We start from the raw sequence: 16,658 nt of genomic DNA, 5'->3' as shown, positions 1-16,658 counted from the left end.
GACCCGCCATCGCCTATTTCAGAAGTTTAGGTATGAGGTAATAAGGCCTTGAACCAGAGTGCTGGAGTTATCAGAGAAGAAAAGGGGATATATTTGAGAAATGTTATAAAGGTGAAATCAACAGACCTTAGCAACACTTTGGATATGGCAGGGGAGTAATGAAAGACTGTGAGGAAGTTATGATGACTACCTGGTTGCAAGCCTAAAGGACTGGGAAGATAGCATTGCCCTCTACAGTAACAGGGGAGGTAGAAGAGGCTTAGGGGGAAAGAGAATGCTCTGTTTTCAACATGCTGAATTGAAGATGTCTACCAACATCCATTTTGAGATGTGTGAAAGGTAGCCACAAATGTTGTTTGGAGGTCAGCAGAGTGTTTGAGTACAATAGGCAGATGTGAGAATTATAAATATGGAGATGTCAATTAAACATTCTAGGCACTGAATCACTTAGTTTTCCCTATTGTGTATATATTCCAAATCCAATGTATACAAAAATGCTAAATGTAGCCCTCTTTGCATTAGTAAAAACACTGCCAACAAATTGAATTGACTTCTGTTGATCAGCTAGTGTATGGAAAGCGTTCCTCCCCAAAGTTAAACCCTTTTTTTTTCCAGCTGGAGAAAATGAGACCCAGAAAAAGGTATTATGCCCAAGGTCACACAGGTAGTAATTAACAGACAGGATTTGAACTCAGATCCTCTGACTTCAACTTTTGATCTCTTTCCACTATACTATATGAGGATTATTGTGTTGTAAAGACTATATTTTGTTAGCTCTGCATACTATGAAGAATGAAAAATCCTTCAGGCAGGAATTTTAATTTTAATTGCTTTCTTTTTACTCCCAGTGTCTAGCCCAGTGATTTGCATGTAGCACTCCTTAATAAATGTTTATTAAATTAAAGCCAATTGGATTCATCATCCTCTGTTGCCCCTTTGTACCTCAATTTTCTTTAAATATCCAAATCATAAATTCTTAAACATATGGAAACAGTGAAGTGTGGCTGAGCAGAGTCAACCTGGTGATGTTGCAATTTGTGTATTTTCAATTAGATAATCCATAGTCTGCATGTTAATTTATTTAGGCCCATATATCAGCATCATCAACACAAATATTCATCATCATTATCACTTTCAGCTGGCAGGAATTAGCAGCAGATGTTATGGAACTTTTCCATGTTGATGTACAGAGGCATTCAACATCCCCTTGTGAATTCCAAATCAGAAAACACAATGAATATGGTTTCCTGTTCATTGCAAACTATATTTTGCATCATAATATTCATTTGTATAACAAAAAATCCACCTCTACAATTTGGATTTGCAAAAGATAGCAACAATTTCCACTTGCAAACAAAGACAGAGAATAAAATTATGTTGTGAAGGGAAAGAACATTTGGATCTCAAAAGAAATAACCTTTTCAGTAGTTCAATTTAAGAAATCTCTAGGCTATAATACACAGTTGATCAGCTCAACCAACATCACCAATCTATTCCAGTCTTGGTTATTTAACTAGATTCCCTGATCTATCTCTCTTCCATTTCCTCTCCAAGGACTGAATCTTCCTGGTTTCTAAACCCACCATTTTTGTAGGACTCCTATTCACCCTGAGTAAGCCTGGGGCAGCTGGGTCATCAATGCCTAAGTATGCCTGTTTGAATGATTATTTCAAATATTTATTTTCTTTCAATTGTTTCTTCTTTAAATAAAATTAGTATTATCAAGAAAAAAAGAAAAATTGATTCACATACACAAAATTGATTTGCAAAATAATAAAATCACTTGTAATTTATTTTTTTAGTCTACTCAGTTTAGCAAAATAATGCTTTTTGCTTCTCTGTCCCTTTCTCATTCTATATATGATGTATATGTATATATAAATAATGTGTGTATTTGTGTATATGTACATATATGCACATATGTTTATGTGTATATATGTTGTATATGTGTGCACATGTGTATATTTACATATCTTCCTCTTTCCTCCATAATTCAAAAACTCTGTTGTTCTTCATATACACATATATGTATGGAAGTTCATATATATGTGTGTTGCATACATGTGTATGAATATGTAGATAGATACATAGATCCCTTCCAGCTGCGTAAATCATTCAAAATCCCTAATCTGCCCAGGCATGCTGGTATTCCCTTAAAAGCACCTTGTTTCTATTTTTATCACCATATATGTATTCATTTTTCTGTCTCCTCTGGCTAGACTCGAGGACAGATTCTGTCTTGTTTTCTAATTGTCATGCAAACAATATAATACCTGATATATAGTAGATGCTTTAAAAGGTTTAGTGTGTCTTTTTGCATAACTAAAATAGGTACATTTATTTCAGAATTAAGAAATTCTCTTCTCTATTAATTTTTACCATGTGTTTTTTTTTCATCAGTTGACTTGAGATTCCAGACCTATTGTTACTCAAAATGTGTCTTGTTATTAAGTAGTCTACTCTAGTTCTATTAAGTGTGCCTTTGGTCCATGTGTGGTGACACAGGCCTGTAATAATTGCTCTTTTAGAGGTAGAGTCTGGTGGTTTTACCTGACCAACTTGTTTTTCCCTCTTCTCCCAAATGATCATTCTGCTTTAGTCACGGTAGTATCTTCCCTTGCCCATAAACAGTCTTTACATTCCAATAGAAAGATACAACTCACAAAGGAACGTTAAAATACACATTTCAATGTTTCAGTTATCCTTATGGTTTATAAGCTTCATGCATGACAAGTCTCAGAAATAGATAGGATGTATCAATAAGTCAGATCACAATGTCCAGGGATCTAGAGGGAACAAAAGAAAGCTGCAAAGCCTAAAGTTCTTTAAAGTGTAACAGCAAAGAAGACACAAGACCTAGACTTCTCTGCAGTATGGCATAAAGAAGGATGGTAACACCAAGTTAGTACAAAATCTCAGCAGAAGGATTTTTCTTGGTGAGTCTATGCTCATCCAAATATTTTGGGGGTTTTATATTTTTTGTTCTTTTTTTTGCTTTTTGGAGGGGGGAAGGTAGGGCAACTGGGGTTAAGTGACTTGCCCAAGGTTACATGGATAGTTTTGTGTTAAGTGTCTGAGGCTGGATTTGAACTCAGGTCCTCCTGACTCCAGGGCCAGTGTTCTATTCACTGCACTACTTAGATGCCTCATATGTTCTTTCAGTAAAGGAGTGGAAAGGAATGTTCTGTGACTGTTAGTGGACTTGGTTGCCAGACTGAAGCAGGAGCTATGAGGTTTCCTTAAAGAGGGTGAGATTGAGAGAAAAACAGAGAAGAAAGAGAAAGGTAAGTAGGCTTGGCAAGTCTCTAAGAATATAAGATATAGTAGAGATGTGGATATATACTTCCAAATCTTAGTGATGAGTTATTGATGGCAATATAGAGAGGAGTGTCTAAGAGGGGGTGCCATCAGGTTTCCCTTTCAATACTTTACTATATGATGACTTTAATCTGGAAGTTGGAGGAAGCAAGAGAAAGTAAGCCAATCAAACTTAAACTAGAGGCTAGGAGGGTTATTTAGGGTTTCTTGATCTGAGATGCCATCAGGAAGGAAGGATGAACCCAAAAGAATGAGATAAAAGTCACAGAGATAAATTTAATGTTTCAAGATGAGCTAAGAATTCAATTGCATAAATACAAGATATAGAATAGTACATTGTGGAGTAGAGGTGACCTTGAGTTTTCAAAGCCCATTCCAGCAGAGCAGAAATTATGATAAGCTGAGTAAGAGCCAAATGATAAACTGCGCAATGTTGTCTGAGGGCCAATTTATTTACGTAAGGCAGGTTTCATCATGAACATGGGGTCCTCTACGTGTGGATGTGGTAATCCCTGACTCAAAGAAAAATATAACATGGCCCTCAGCACTGAGTGGCCCCCTTATACATCCACTATAGTGAGGATAGAATAATGGAATATAGGACAAAGAGTCAGTTTTTAGGACAGATAGCCATATGAAGAAACTGGAAGAATGCTTTTCCAAATATTAGCCCTACAAAAAATCAGTTTCAAGACATGCACAGGTCTCCATCATTCATGACCAAAGTTCAAGATCCCACATCAATGGGGTTACTATTGATAGGTATGCAGAATTCGTGACTGGCTTCAAAACATTATTTCGTATGGAGAAGAGATTAGCCTTGCTCATTTTTAGCCCCAGAAGTCAAATCTGGAGCGAAAGGTAGAAGTTGCCAATTTAGTGTGGAAGTAAGACAGAAGTTGTTAACCATGAGAACTGCCCCAAACTGGAATGGGCTCTTGGGACGTGGTGAGTTCTCCTTCCCTGGAAGTCATCAAATGGAGCCCAGACCACCTCTGGAATAATGTTTCTATTTTGAACTAATGAATTCTGTGATTAAGGCAAAGGCGTTGAATTGTGTAGCATAGTAAGCGGTGGCACGTTCATCTGGCTCAAGTACATTCATGGACACACACGCACTCATTCACATATGACCTTGGGGCACATTCTCTCCCAAGTATATGCACCATCAGCTGGAAGAATGGGCACATGGAGGAAATCAAGAAAAGGTAAATACACAAAATTATTGAGTTTTTGTTCCATCTACTCCTATCACAGATACGCAAGGCCCAAGAAACACTTGACTCGTGACAATACCTTCTAGCAAGGTCTAAATATCTGGGGGATGCAGCATATGTTCAGGGAAAATCAATCCCTGATTTCTACTTTTGGTGTCTGCCTGATCCCCTTAACTCTCACCTGTGGCTCCCAGAAGCTGTAGCATGTGCAGCATTCAGCAGACTGGATGGAAGCACGTTGAAGGTAAACAAGGGACCTCACACCCTTTGGTGAATTAAGGTGGCGTCTACACCAAACATGTGAAGATTTCCCCTGGTGGAGTGGGAGGATGAGAACAATTTGTTCCCATGAACTTGAAGGCAGTTGAAGCAGGTGCTGTGCTATGCTTAGAGCTTGGTTAGACACTGAAGATGTCAAGGTCATTCACTGCATCTTGGCTCATCACCAGTCATGTTGACTCCATCCAACCATTGAAATGTGATATCTCTGGAACAGTGAGGCTAAATATTTCATGCACCTCTGCCTCACTTAAATACAATTTATGCATAAATTGAAAGACATCCCCCATACCCAGGGTGGGGAAACTATGACATGTGGCCCTCTAGTTCCTCAAACATCTGCGAAGTTTGCATTGAGTCAAAGGCTCACACTTGAGAAGCTAGAGAGCCGCATGTGGCCTCAAGGCTCCTGCCCCATGTCATTTTATCATTTCTATCTCAAAGTCCTATGGTGACAGTGGTGCAGATACACTGAGAGCTGTAGTTACAGCCCTGCACATAGAAGGACCTGGACCATTTACACCTAACCTGTGCTTGAGCCTTCCAAGCTCATGTTAGTCCAATTAGCCACAGCTGGACACACTGTAACTTGATGCTAACATTGGGATGTAATTTTGATCCTCTTTCAAGAACAAAGGACAATCACCAATATCTGGTAGTGTTTCAATGAGTAAAACTATAATGTTTGTCTTTGAAAAAAAATCCCTGAATATACATTTAAACTTTGATCATAAGAATTAGGTACATGATTTTTTTTTTCAAAAAGAAATCAATGTGGTTTTCAGGCAATACATTGCCTAATACCTTCCCCAAAAGGGATAGTATAAGTTAAATTGTCTCATTTTCTTTAGGTTCTATGATTGTCAAGCACACAAACTCAGAGCCAGGAGAGGAGACACACAAGAAATTAAGATCGACTCATGCATTAGGCTCATGTTCTAAAATTCCCCTTTATGTTGAGAACATTCATGAAAACGAGGAGGAAAAAAGCACCTGCAGTGGATGGGAATTGGACTTAGTTGAGAGTCAAGTCCTAGGAAGTAAAGAGGTTGAGAGGGTTCTGGCCTGTTGGTTCAAAACCCTGAATAAGGGAGAACAGGTGATCTTTTGATCATCAGTCTACTACTTTTGCCAAATTAAAGTGTAATTAGTGAATGATAGGAAACAGAGATAGACACAGGTGGCAAAGCAATGCCATTTATTTATGATCCTTTATAGAAAATAAACTAGTGAATGCATTGGTATAGAAAACTCATAATGAGGAAATTCCCTTCACTAAAGTAAATTGACAGCTGTTTTGCAATTTACCTCTTATAGAGGGTCATTGACTCATTAAGTGATTTATCCTGAGGCAGTAATGTCAGAGGTAACACTTGAAATCAGATCATGCTTAATCTGAAGTCATATCTGTACCTGTCTCTGAATATCTATCACTCTCTATTTCTGTCTCTGTGTTTCTAAGTCTGTCTCTGTTTCTGTCTCTCTGCAATTGTCTCAAAGATGCTTTAATAATTACATTCATCCATGTACCATTCTTATTTATATATATATATGTATATATATATCCATAAATTAATCATAAAAAAAATTTGTGGTAAAGATTCAAATCTTTTCTCTAGTCTGTTTAAAATTGCATAGGTATTATGGTAGTACTTTTACTGTGCCTCAGTACTTTCCCCCACCCTCTAGCATCACCAAATGACTGGCTCATTTCCTTTTCTATTCATGGATAGCCATAGTGAGATTTTTAGGTCATTACTTCCACAAAAATCCTCGTAGATCACAAAATTTCAGAATTGGAAGGGATCTTGGGACAACTAAGCCAATTCTTACCTAGAAAAAAATTCTGTCCACAACATATCTAATAAATCTGGGCTTCCCTCATCTCTAGCCACCTCCCTTCATAGGCTTCTCACCAGCCCCCTCCCATCAGGGTTACAATTTCTTTCCACCACTCACTCTCAGCTACTTTGAAATATAGAAATTTGAGCAAACCAGCACAGCCAGTGTTCCTAGACAAAATGTGCCGATCTAATTCTGTATAGTCCCACTCACGATCCTTATAAATTTCCTAACCAAATTGTTCCTTCTGGTATAACCTCCCCCACATGTGTAGGTTTATTCCTTTAGAATGTAAGATTCTTGAGGGCAAGGACTCTCTGCTTTTGGAGTTCTGTTCCTGGAGGCTAGCAAAAGGCTTAGCATGTAGCAAGTGTTTAATAAATGCTTTTAAATTAATTCATTCCTCCTTTTGTCCAAAGACGTGAGAGTAGAGAGAGGAAAATTACCTCTTGTGGCAATTCAGCCCTTTTCTCATGACAAAAATTCTTAAGATTTTTTCACCTTATTTGGAGCCTACTCTTTGCAGAATCCTACTGATTATTTCTGCTTGATATGGTATATTCTACTTAAACTCAGAATGTTATTTTTAATTACTTTTAGTACATCTGAATTGATGATGCTTCTGAAATTGTGGGGCCTCAAGAATAGTAGCCCTATATTATTTATGGGAGAATATTCCTGTTAAAAAATTTTGTGATAGTGTTTTGTGACCATTGAAAACACTTCAAAACTCATTTATACTAAAAGTACTACCAGAGATAAGCTTCACGACATTTTTAAAATCATGAAAAGAGTATACCTAAAACTGAAACCAAGCATTATATGCAAAAGTTACACACTAAAATTTTACCAATATTTACAGGATTAAAGCAAGGGTACCTGGTACCTATTTCCCCCATTATTTTAAATAGTTCCAGAAATGCTAGCAATAGCAAGAGAAAAGAAATTAATAAAATAAAGACTGAATAAGATGAGAAAAATCTATCCCCATCTTTTTATGACATGACTTAGAAAACCTAGGGTATCAGAAAAAAGACAGTAATGGAGAAAATACCTTTAACAAAGTTGCAGGCTAGAAAATGTATCCACAAACCAATTGCATATGCACATAGTAATAACAGAACACAAGAGATCATTTTGATTAAATGAAATTGAAGAGCTTTGACACAAAGTAAATATGACTAGGATGGAAGTATTCTAATAGAAAAAATACTTTAATCAAATTTTGTTGATAAAGTTTTTATATTTAATTATATAGATAGAATGATAGATGTGTGTTTAATGGATAGATTATAAATCTGCATCTATATATAAGAAAGGTAGCATGGCTTAGTGTATAAATAATTGGTCCTGGAGCCAGAAACACCCACCAAGTACTAAAACTGACATGTGCTCTATCTCTATTGAAGCTGATTCACTGATTGATTTGTTCCTGCCTGGAACCACCAAATGGAAGGCTCAAGCATGATATGCATTTTGTTTCATCTTCTCTCTCTCTCTCTCTCTCTCTCTCTCTCTCTCCTATTCCGCCACACTGTATCTCATACCCTCTCCTTTCCTTCATGTCTCCTCCACTTTCATTTTATTGTTTTGATCTATTTAAATGTAAAATCCTTGAGGACAGGAGTCTTTTGTGTGTTTATATTTTTAACCTTGTAACTTAGCATAATGTATGGCACATAGTCAGCCCATAATAAATTCCTTTATCTAGAATTCTATTATTTATCTATCTGACTTTCTATTTATGCTTATTCTGTGAACTGGGTAAAAAAAAAAAAAAGATGTACTAATTCTCAATTTCCATGGTGATTCTCTAATACAATATACTGCAACAGATGTCAGACTACATTAGGTATGGCACTTTTCTTGCCAGGAGTTCAGTAAGACAGTGAAATCATAAATGCAGACTATTTAAAGAGAGAGGGAGAAGAAAAGGGAGAGGGAGAGGAAGAGAGAGAGATGTTAAAATATATCTCTATCTATATGCTCCAAGACTATTAATGACTCCCTAGTGACTTTGGAACAAGATATATCTTAGTTCAGCATAGAAAATCTCTCTTCTTCTGCCAGTTTCCCCTTCACTGGATTTCAACTTTCCTTTTTAGACTGATTTCACATCATTTTATTTCATTCACTCTTGATCCAGACAAAATAGCATGAGAAATGATCTCAGGGATGCACGTTCTATCTCCTGTATCTGTGCATTTACACGGCCTACCTTTCATGCTTAGAATGCACTCATTTCTTATATCTACCTCTTAGAATTCTGATCTGCATTCTAGTCCCAGGTGAGTTTAAGATCTCTGAGGGCCCAATATTTTGTATGTGTGGTTGTTTTTTCGGTTGTAGCTTTTAATTTCCAATTCTTTAAATGACGTAAGTACTGATTAAATTCCTCTACAATGTCTTGCTTGAACCTAACTTTTGTTGTTGTTGTTTGTTTATTTGGTTCTAGCTCCTTTCTCAAGATATCATTTCATCAGAGTGCATGACCTCAAACTTGTAGGTGAGTATGGGGATGTCTACCCCAAGAATGGGGAAATATCCCCCAGTGGAATGGGTAGAAAGAACAATTTGTTCCAGTGGCCATGGAAGCAGCTGAAGCAGGCACTGTAGAGTGCTTAGAGCTTGGTAAGGTATCAAGGATGCCAAGGCAATCCATTGCATCTCAGGCCATCGCCAGTGATCTCAACTTTTGTCCTGCCACTGGACTTTAATGACTCTGGAAGAGAGAGTGAGGCTGATGACTTTGTCCAGCTTTGCCTCACTAAAATCCAACACACACACACACACAAGTCAAGATATTGCCTGTGATATCCCTGGTCCTCTTGAGAAATGACTGCAATAACAGCAGTAGCAATACAGCCCAGTAGGGTATGTGATCCTCAAGAGCCAAAGATGTGTTCCATTTTGGTCATTGCTTCATCAAAGGAAAGCGGAGCACTTAGACATTGGAGGAACTTGGAAAATGTTCTATCGGATGGCATTAGTGTGAACTAAAATCTCTATTTCATTGACAAAGAGACTTAAAGAGGCTTATATTTCTGTGATTTTCATCAGATTAGTAAACTGGAAACAAGCATTAGCAGGAATATTTTTTAATGACATGATTAACCTGCAGATATCTGACCCAACAATAGAAATGCAGCTTTAGTACTGTATTTTGCTCATAATATTTGTGTATAATAATATGATGCTGCAATTCCAATATCTGGAGAGAGGGTGCCTGCTATCACTGCTTTATTATGATCACAACAACTAGTGCTTAATTAGAAATTCCAAAAGAAAAATAAAGAAATGAGGAAGGGAGATGAGTGGTCTGATTAGCAAGGTGACCCTGATTTGTTTTCTTCTGAGTGGCTTATTTATGGTGGAACCATGAAATGCAAAAGGATAGTCCATAGATAGTAAAACTCTATTAAAAATTATCCCCTCAATTCATTTTCTTCTTTCACATATATCAATTAACAAATTAAGCAATCAATATTTATTATGCCAGGCATTGTGTTAAGCACTGAGGATACAAAAAGAGATAAATTATAGTCACTGCTCTCAAGAAGCTTACAATCTAATGGATTGGGCAACATGCAAAGAAATATATACAAAGAAAGCTGTATACAGCATAAATAAAATAATTAACAGAAGGGCAGCTAGCTGGTACAGTATAGAGTACCAGGCTTGGAGTCAGAAAGACTCATCTTCCTGTGTTCAAATCTGACCTCAGACACTTACTAAGCTGTGTAACCCTGGGCAAGTCACTCAACCATGTTTTCCTTGGTTTCCTTATCTGTAAAATGAGCTGGAGAAGGAAGTGGTGAACTACTCAAGGATCTTTACCAAGAAAATCCCAAACTGGGTCATGAAGAGTTGGACATGACTGAAAAGCAATTGAACAACAGCAAACAAATGAAAAGACCTAGAATTAAGAAGGGATTTTAGTTAGGACTTAAAGGAAAACAGGGAGGTATGTAGGCAGAGCAGAGGAGGGAGAGTAGTTCAGAGGAAAGCATATTGACTTCAAAGTATCAGAAGTAAAGCACTGAAGTAGAAACTAAACAGTCATTTTGAACAACCGAGTGAATTTCTTTTATGCTTCAAATTCAAACAATGGGAAGTCAGAGAGGGAGGGTGAAGGGCAGGGGGCAATGGTCCAGACTTCTAAACAATCTTTAGTAACAGGTCAATTTCCTATCATATTACATGAATTGTCCTAAATCCCTAAGAGTAAACTGGTTATCTATTTCATGTGCAGATAGTCTTTAAATTGGCTACAAATGTCATGTTCCAAAAGTGTCAAAGACTTCTTTAGAGTCCTTAGGAAAGGTTTATTTGGGAAAGGAGAAAAAGTAGCCAGCAATGGAAGGCACTGTTGGAGATTCATTTAATAGGTTCTGGGCAGTGGATTAAGGATCAGATATATAAATTGGAACCACAGGGTTCATGAAGAAGCTCAGATAGCCTATCTATGCATTTCCAAAAGAGCAGGTGAACAACACTTTTCATTTAGTCCCCTCTATCCTTCTGTCTTGCAGCCCAATTATTATAAGTAGCCTAATCATTGAACAAAGCCACAAATATCAGTTGAATAGGGTTTATTTTCTTTTAGTCACAAAATCATTATCCTGTGGTGAAGATTATTATTTGGATCCTGGGGAGTTAGCAGCTCCAGGAGTCACCACTGAAAAATAAAACAAGGCCTCACATGAAAGGACATGAAGAAAAGAAAATATTTCCTGGCAATTACCAAAATTATTTTAACAAGCTTACAAAATCTCTTTTTCTATAGAATCAGCCCTACAGGGTATCTGCACTCCACTGGGGGCCATGGCCACCATGGAGATTGATGTCTTTCCCAGAGGAAAGCATCTTTTTCTTCTCTCTGTAATTTGACTTTCTGGAGACTCTTCAGTTTTGGGGGTTTTTCAAAGCCTCAAATCAACCTCCCAGAGCTACAGTTGGAGGTCTTTCCGTTAGGAAGGAGATCTAGCTAAACTGTTAGACTAAAAGAATCAAGAAGGAATCGAAAATTCAAAGGACAACCAGGAAAAAGCTTTAGGTCAACTGGAAAATAAGCATTTGTATATAATACAGGGCATAGATTTGATACTTCAAAGGCTGGACTTGGACTTTTCCTCTCATTTGTGGTGGTATCCCTTCCAAAGGTCACCATTTATGTACTCCATTTCATCCTGTGGAACTCATGATAAAGCACTTCCATAAATCTCACACAGAAAATTCATCCAATGTAGTTGAAGCCTTCTAATACACCTATTGAAATTGCCAGGGAATTCATTGGACACATGGGCTACACTTTGGTTTTCTCCCATTCTTGCCACCGAATTGGCATATCTCCTTTTCTGACCATACATTTCCCTACTGATATCCTTTATGTTTTCTATCTCCTAAAATTCTTCATTGGTCAGAATGCAGTAGCATATTCTAGTATATCCACAATTTGTATTTAAATGCCACACTTATTATAGCAAGATGTTCAGTAGCTAAATTTGTCCATGTGGCTAATTAGTATTACTTTTGCCATTCGTTGGTAACAGTTCCTAGTCAATTGTTAAGTACTTAATAGAAGATTTTTGATCAATCCATTCATTTTAGATTTTAAACATTTGGGGATTGTTTACATTCCAGTCCCAGAATCTCTCTTATTCCCAACTCCTCATCGAATATCTCTACCACAGAGTCTTGCTATACATTAAATTTGCTATGCTATCTTTTTTTTAAAAGCAGTTCTTCCCACTGTCCTTTATTCTATAAAAGAACCCCTATTAACTTGGACCACAAACCCACAAGTTATCTTTGACTCTTCTTTTTCAAACCCCAAAGTTACAAGAGCTGAGAGTTACAAAGAAATTCAGTGATCTAGACAAACTCATATCTAAATAAAAAGTCCTTTTGCCACATACCTTACAAAAGCAGCAAAGAGGAGAGGATAAAGGCCTGCAGCTGGGGTCAACATGCCCTGGATACAATTTCCACCTACAACATTTACTATCAGTTTGATCTTGAGTAATTCACTAAATCTTTCTGATGAGCAGTCTCCTCCTACACAAAATAGAAATGATCATAATCACAATATCTCTTGCATTCACCTATAGGACTGTTGTGAGATTTAAGGGAGATAATATTTGTAAAGTGCTTTGGAAAACTTTAAACACCACGAACATATTATTCATGATTATTTCAGAAATGATCATTTAAGGGTGGCTAGGTGGTGCAGTCAATAGAATACCAGCCCTAGAGTCAGGAGGACCTGAGTTCAAATCCTGCCTCAGGCACTTAACCCAAAAACTAGCCATGGGACCTTGGGCAAGTCACTAAACCCCAATTGCCTTACCTACACTTAAGGTCTAACCATCTGACAACCAGTTCTAAAATTATATTATTTTCTAGCCCATGCCCTTCTCCATCCTACCCATAAGACTGCCATGACAATTCATTAGGTTGTTGTGGGTTTTTTGCTATAAGTCTACGTAAACCATGTCTATAATGCTCCCTGATTTAACAATCTAGTAACCTTCTTAAAAAAAGAAAATTGGGTTAATCCGGTGTGACCTGTTCTTGGTGAAGCAAAGCTACCTTTTTGTGATTAATGCTTCCTTTTGTACCCATTCAGTTTTCAATTCTTATTGATTCTAGTGTGCAGATACCATTGTTCAATCATTCAGTTCAGTTTGAGCATTGTAACACCGTCCTAACTAGTTCCTGTCTCTCAGTCTCTCTGTCTTCTTGCCCTCAGCCCTTTTCCTCATGTTGATGTCTCAGTATGGATTAGCCCTCCTCTTGCCTTAACTTGTCAAAATCATACAAATTTTCCAAGTTTAGGGAGAATGATTCTATTATACTTGAATTTATATAAATAGTGATAAATTTTTAAATAGTTATTTTAAACTATAAATACAATGATTGCCTATAAGGCCAAGTCAGTATGTTTTCTGTGTATGTGTGTTTGTTATGGACATGTCATGGAAATATACAAATCTTTCTATGGGCAGAAAGAGTTAGGAAAGGAGCATTTGAAAAAGACATTGGTCCTAGAATATAATTTTTAAAAGAATGCCATTAAAATCTCTTTCAAGACACTGGAGATTGGAGTTCCTCTTCAGTATAAAAATTGATCCAATACCTTACCACATCCTGAACAAGTCAGAGAATTCCAGCAAGCTGGAACCTTGATGCCTGGCTGCTTCTGGTGATGATCAATTCCCCTAGGCATAGAGCATGTCTTCTTAAATAAAGTTACTCATCCAGGCACCAAGTTCAGTTGGGGGAAATATCTGTTCCAATTTCAGATCTCAAACTCTTTCAGCTTCTGAATCTTTTCTTCTTTACCTTTGCCCTTGGTAATATTGTTGGCAACTGTTGCTAACATGAAAATTACTGGAAAGTTTTCACTTTTTATACAGAAAAATTTTAATCATAAGTTTATGAAAATGTTTCCACTTTCTCTAAAACCAAATTCAACATTCCTTTTGGGGACTGGTAGATTATTCTAGTTTAATTTGGCCTCAGTTATGAATAGGTTGCTTTTCCAAAGTAGAAAACTGTCACTTTGCAATGTAAATACACAAAGTGAAAATTGGTAGTTGCATCCAGTTCTGGAGACAGGGAAGCAAATCTCATTAGCAAATATATTTTTAGCTATTATTAGTTTTACGAAGGGCAAAGTCATTAAATAGTCAAAAGATAAAACAGTAATTTTCTTCTAAGGAACAAATAGGCTTATTTTAGAAATGAATTCTGAATTCTAGCAGCATTTCTGAGAGACTGTTGGCTTATGTACTTTACCTTTGTCTTATAAAAATGATCTACTGAATTTGACTGTTCCTTAACTCACTTCTCAAATACTCATAATTATTAATGAACCCATTACCATCACCACCACCACCATCATCATCATCATCATTAATAACAACAATAATCACATTCCTAACATGTACCTAGTAAATGAGACAGGTCCTACTGGGACTCAGGTTAGAATGTGCTTGGCAGCTCAGCTATGCTAGACTCATTTTCTACCAGTCAGGAAATCTCCTGTAAACTGGTTGATCCCAACAATACATTCCTTCAGAAATCATTATCTAAATAAATCATCTGGCCTTGGTCCAAGGTGAGAAATGAGAAATGAAATTATGTAGAACATTCCTAGAATAAAAATGATTCTACTTAATGCCCAATTTACTCACAAAATTTATGAAATTTATTCCTTTCTTTAAATAGCATAAATATAAACCTGACATAGTTTAAACATATTTTTAAAGTAGTCTAGGATTTTTTATGCATTTGGATGGACAACCCTTAAGATATTTTTATTTATCTTGGACAATCATTGCAAATACAATAAACTGAGTCATGAAGTGAATATCAGGAGGGGAATGGGCAGCAATGCTTTCAGCAAAATGGGAAGTGTAAGAGTAGCCCTGAAACTAAGGTCCTTTTACTGAAGGAAATATTTTTATTTTATTTTTTATTTATTTTTAGTTTTCAACATTCATTTCCACAAGATTTTGAATTACAAATTTTCTCCCCATCTCTCCCCAACCCCACCCCAACATATTGAGCCTACTGAATACCTCTTCCCCCAATCTGTTATCTCTTATATCCTCCCCCATCCCCACCAACTTTCTTGTAGGGTAAGATGGATTTCTATACCCCAGTGCCTATATATCTTATTTTGTGGTTGCATATAAAAAAAAAGATTATTTTAACATTTGTTTTTAAAACTTTGAGTTCCAAATTCTTTCACTTCTTCCTTCCTCACACACCCCCACTGGAAAGACAAGCAATTCAATATAGGTTGTACATGTGTAGTTATGCAAAACATTTCCATAGTAGTTATATTGTGGAATTGAAGGAAATATCTTTTAGAGCTGTCCTTCTAAAGAAGTAGTTCTTAACTGGGGGTCTTTGATCTTTTTTACATTTTATAACTCCATATTGATATAATTGGTTAGTATTCCTATGGATTTTTTGTACTTAAAAATGTTATTCTAAAAAATGTCCATAAACACCATCAAACTACCAAAGGGGTCAATGGCATATTAAAGTTTAAGATCCACTGATCTATAGGTAACAAAGTAGGACACTGGATATAATGTTAAAATTGAATGAAACAGAGAGGAGCCATATATCATGAGAAAACCTGGATGTGCTGCTATTTGCACTGGTGGAAGGAATACCCATATAACTGAGATTCCAGGTCCATCAAAGTATCCTTTATCTTTTGAAGGCCAAATTTAAATTATGTCTTCATGAATGAACACACTGGATGTTGAACCTTTTATACCAGTTCTCAAATATATGAGACTTTGAATTACCAAAGGATATAAAATGAAAGAGGGGTACAATAGTGAGACATGCTCATGCTGGATAGCTACACCCAGTTATACAATGTGTCTGCAACCAAAATATATGTTGATTATTCATTGTACTTCTTCTGAAGAAATAAATCTACCCTTAAAATGTGACAGTCAGAGGAAGCATACTCCCCAAATGAAGTTCCTAATTGTACTGTTTCATTAGGAGCTATTATGCACATGTGACTTTTATATTCATATTAGTGTTGAACTTGGCTTCAAACCCAAGGGTGCACACTGCACATTGCTGTTTTCCTTCCTCCATAAATTGACTACATCTTTGCTATTGCAGACATAAGCACACTTGTACCAGACCATCACCTGGCCTGATAAATGACATCGAGGTTTCTTTTTTTCCTAATCAGTTGGGACAAGTCAGGTGACAAATTATTTCCATTAGCTTCAGCAGAATGGAAACAAAACAGATCAATACAAATGATGTACAGCAAATTTAGATCATCAATTTCCTTTCTGCCTAGTTCTATCATTTTAATATAGAAGTCTGTCTCTCTCTGTCACTCTGTCTCTGTGTGTGTCTCTGTCTTTCTCTGTCTGTCTGTCTTTGTTTCTCTCTTTGTCTCTGTTTCTCTCTCTCTCTCTCTCTCTGTCTCTCTCTGTCTCTCTCTCTCTGTCT

Source organism: Petaurus breviceps, unplaced genomic scaffold (assembly GCF_028583685.1).
Source record: "Petaurus breviceps papuanus isolate PSGF00001 unplaced genomic scaffold, PetGlider_PUasm1.0 490, whole genome shotgun sequence".
Taxonomy (NCBI): Eukaryota; Metazoa; Chordata; class Mammalia; order Diprotodontia; family Petauridae; genus Petaurus; species Petaurus breviceps.
The sequence above is the reverse complement of the archived record's forward strand: the minus strand, read 5'-3'. Positions refer to the sequence as shown.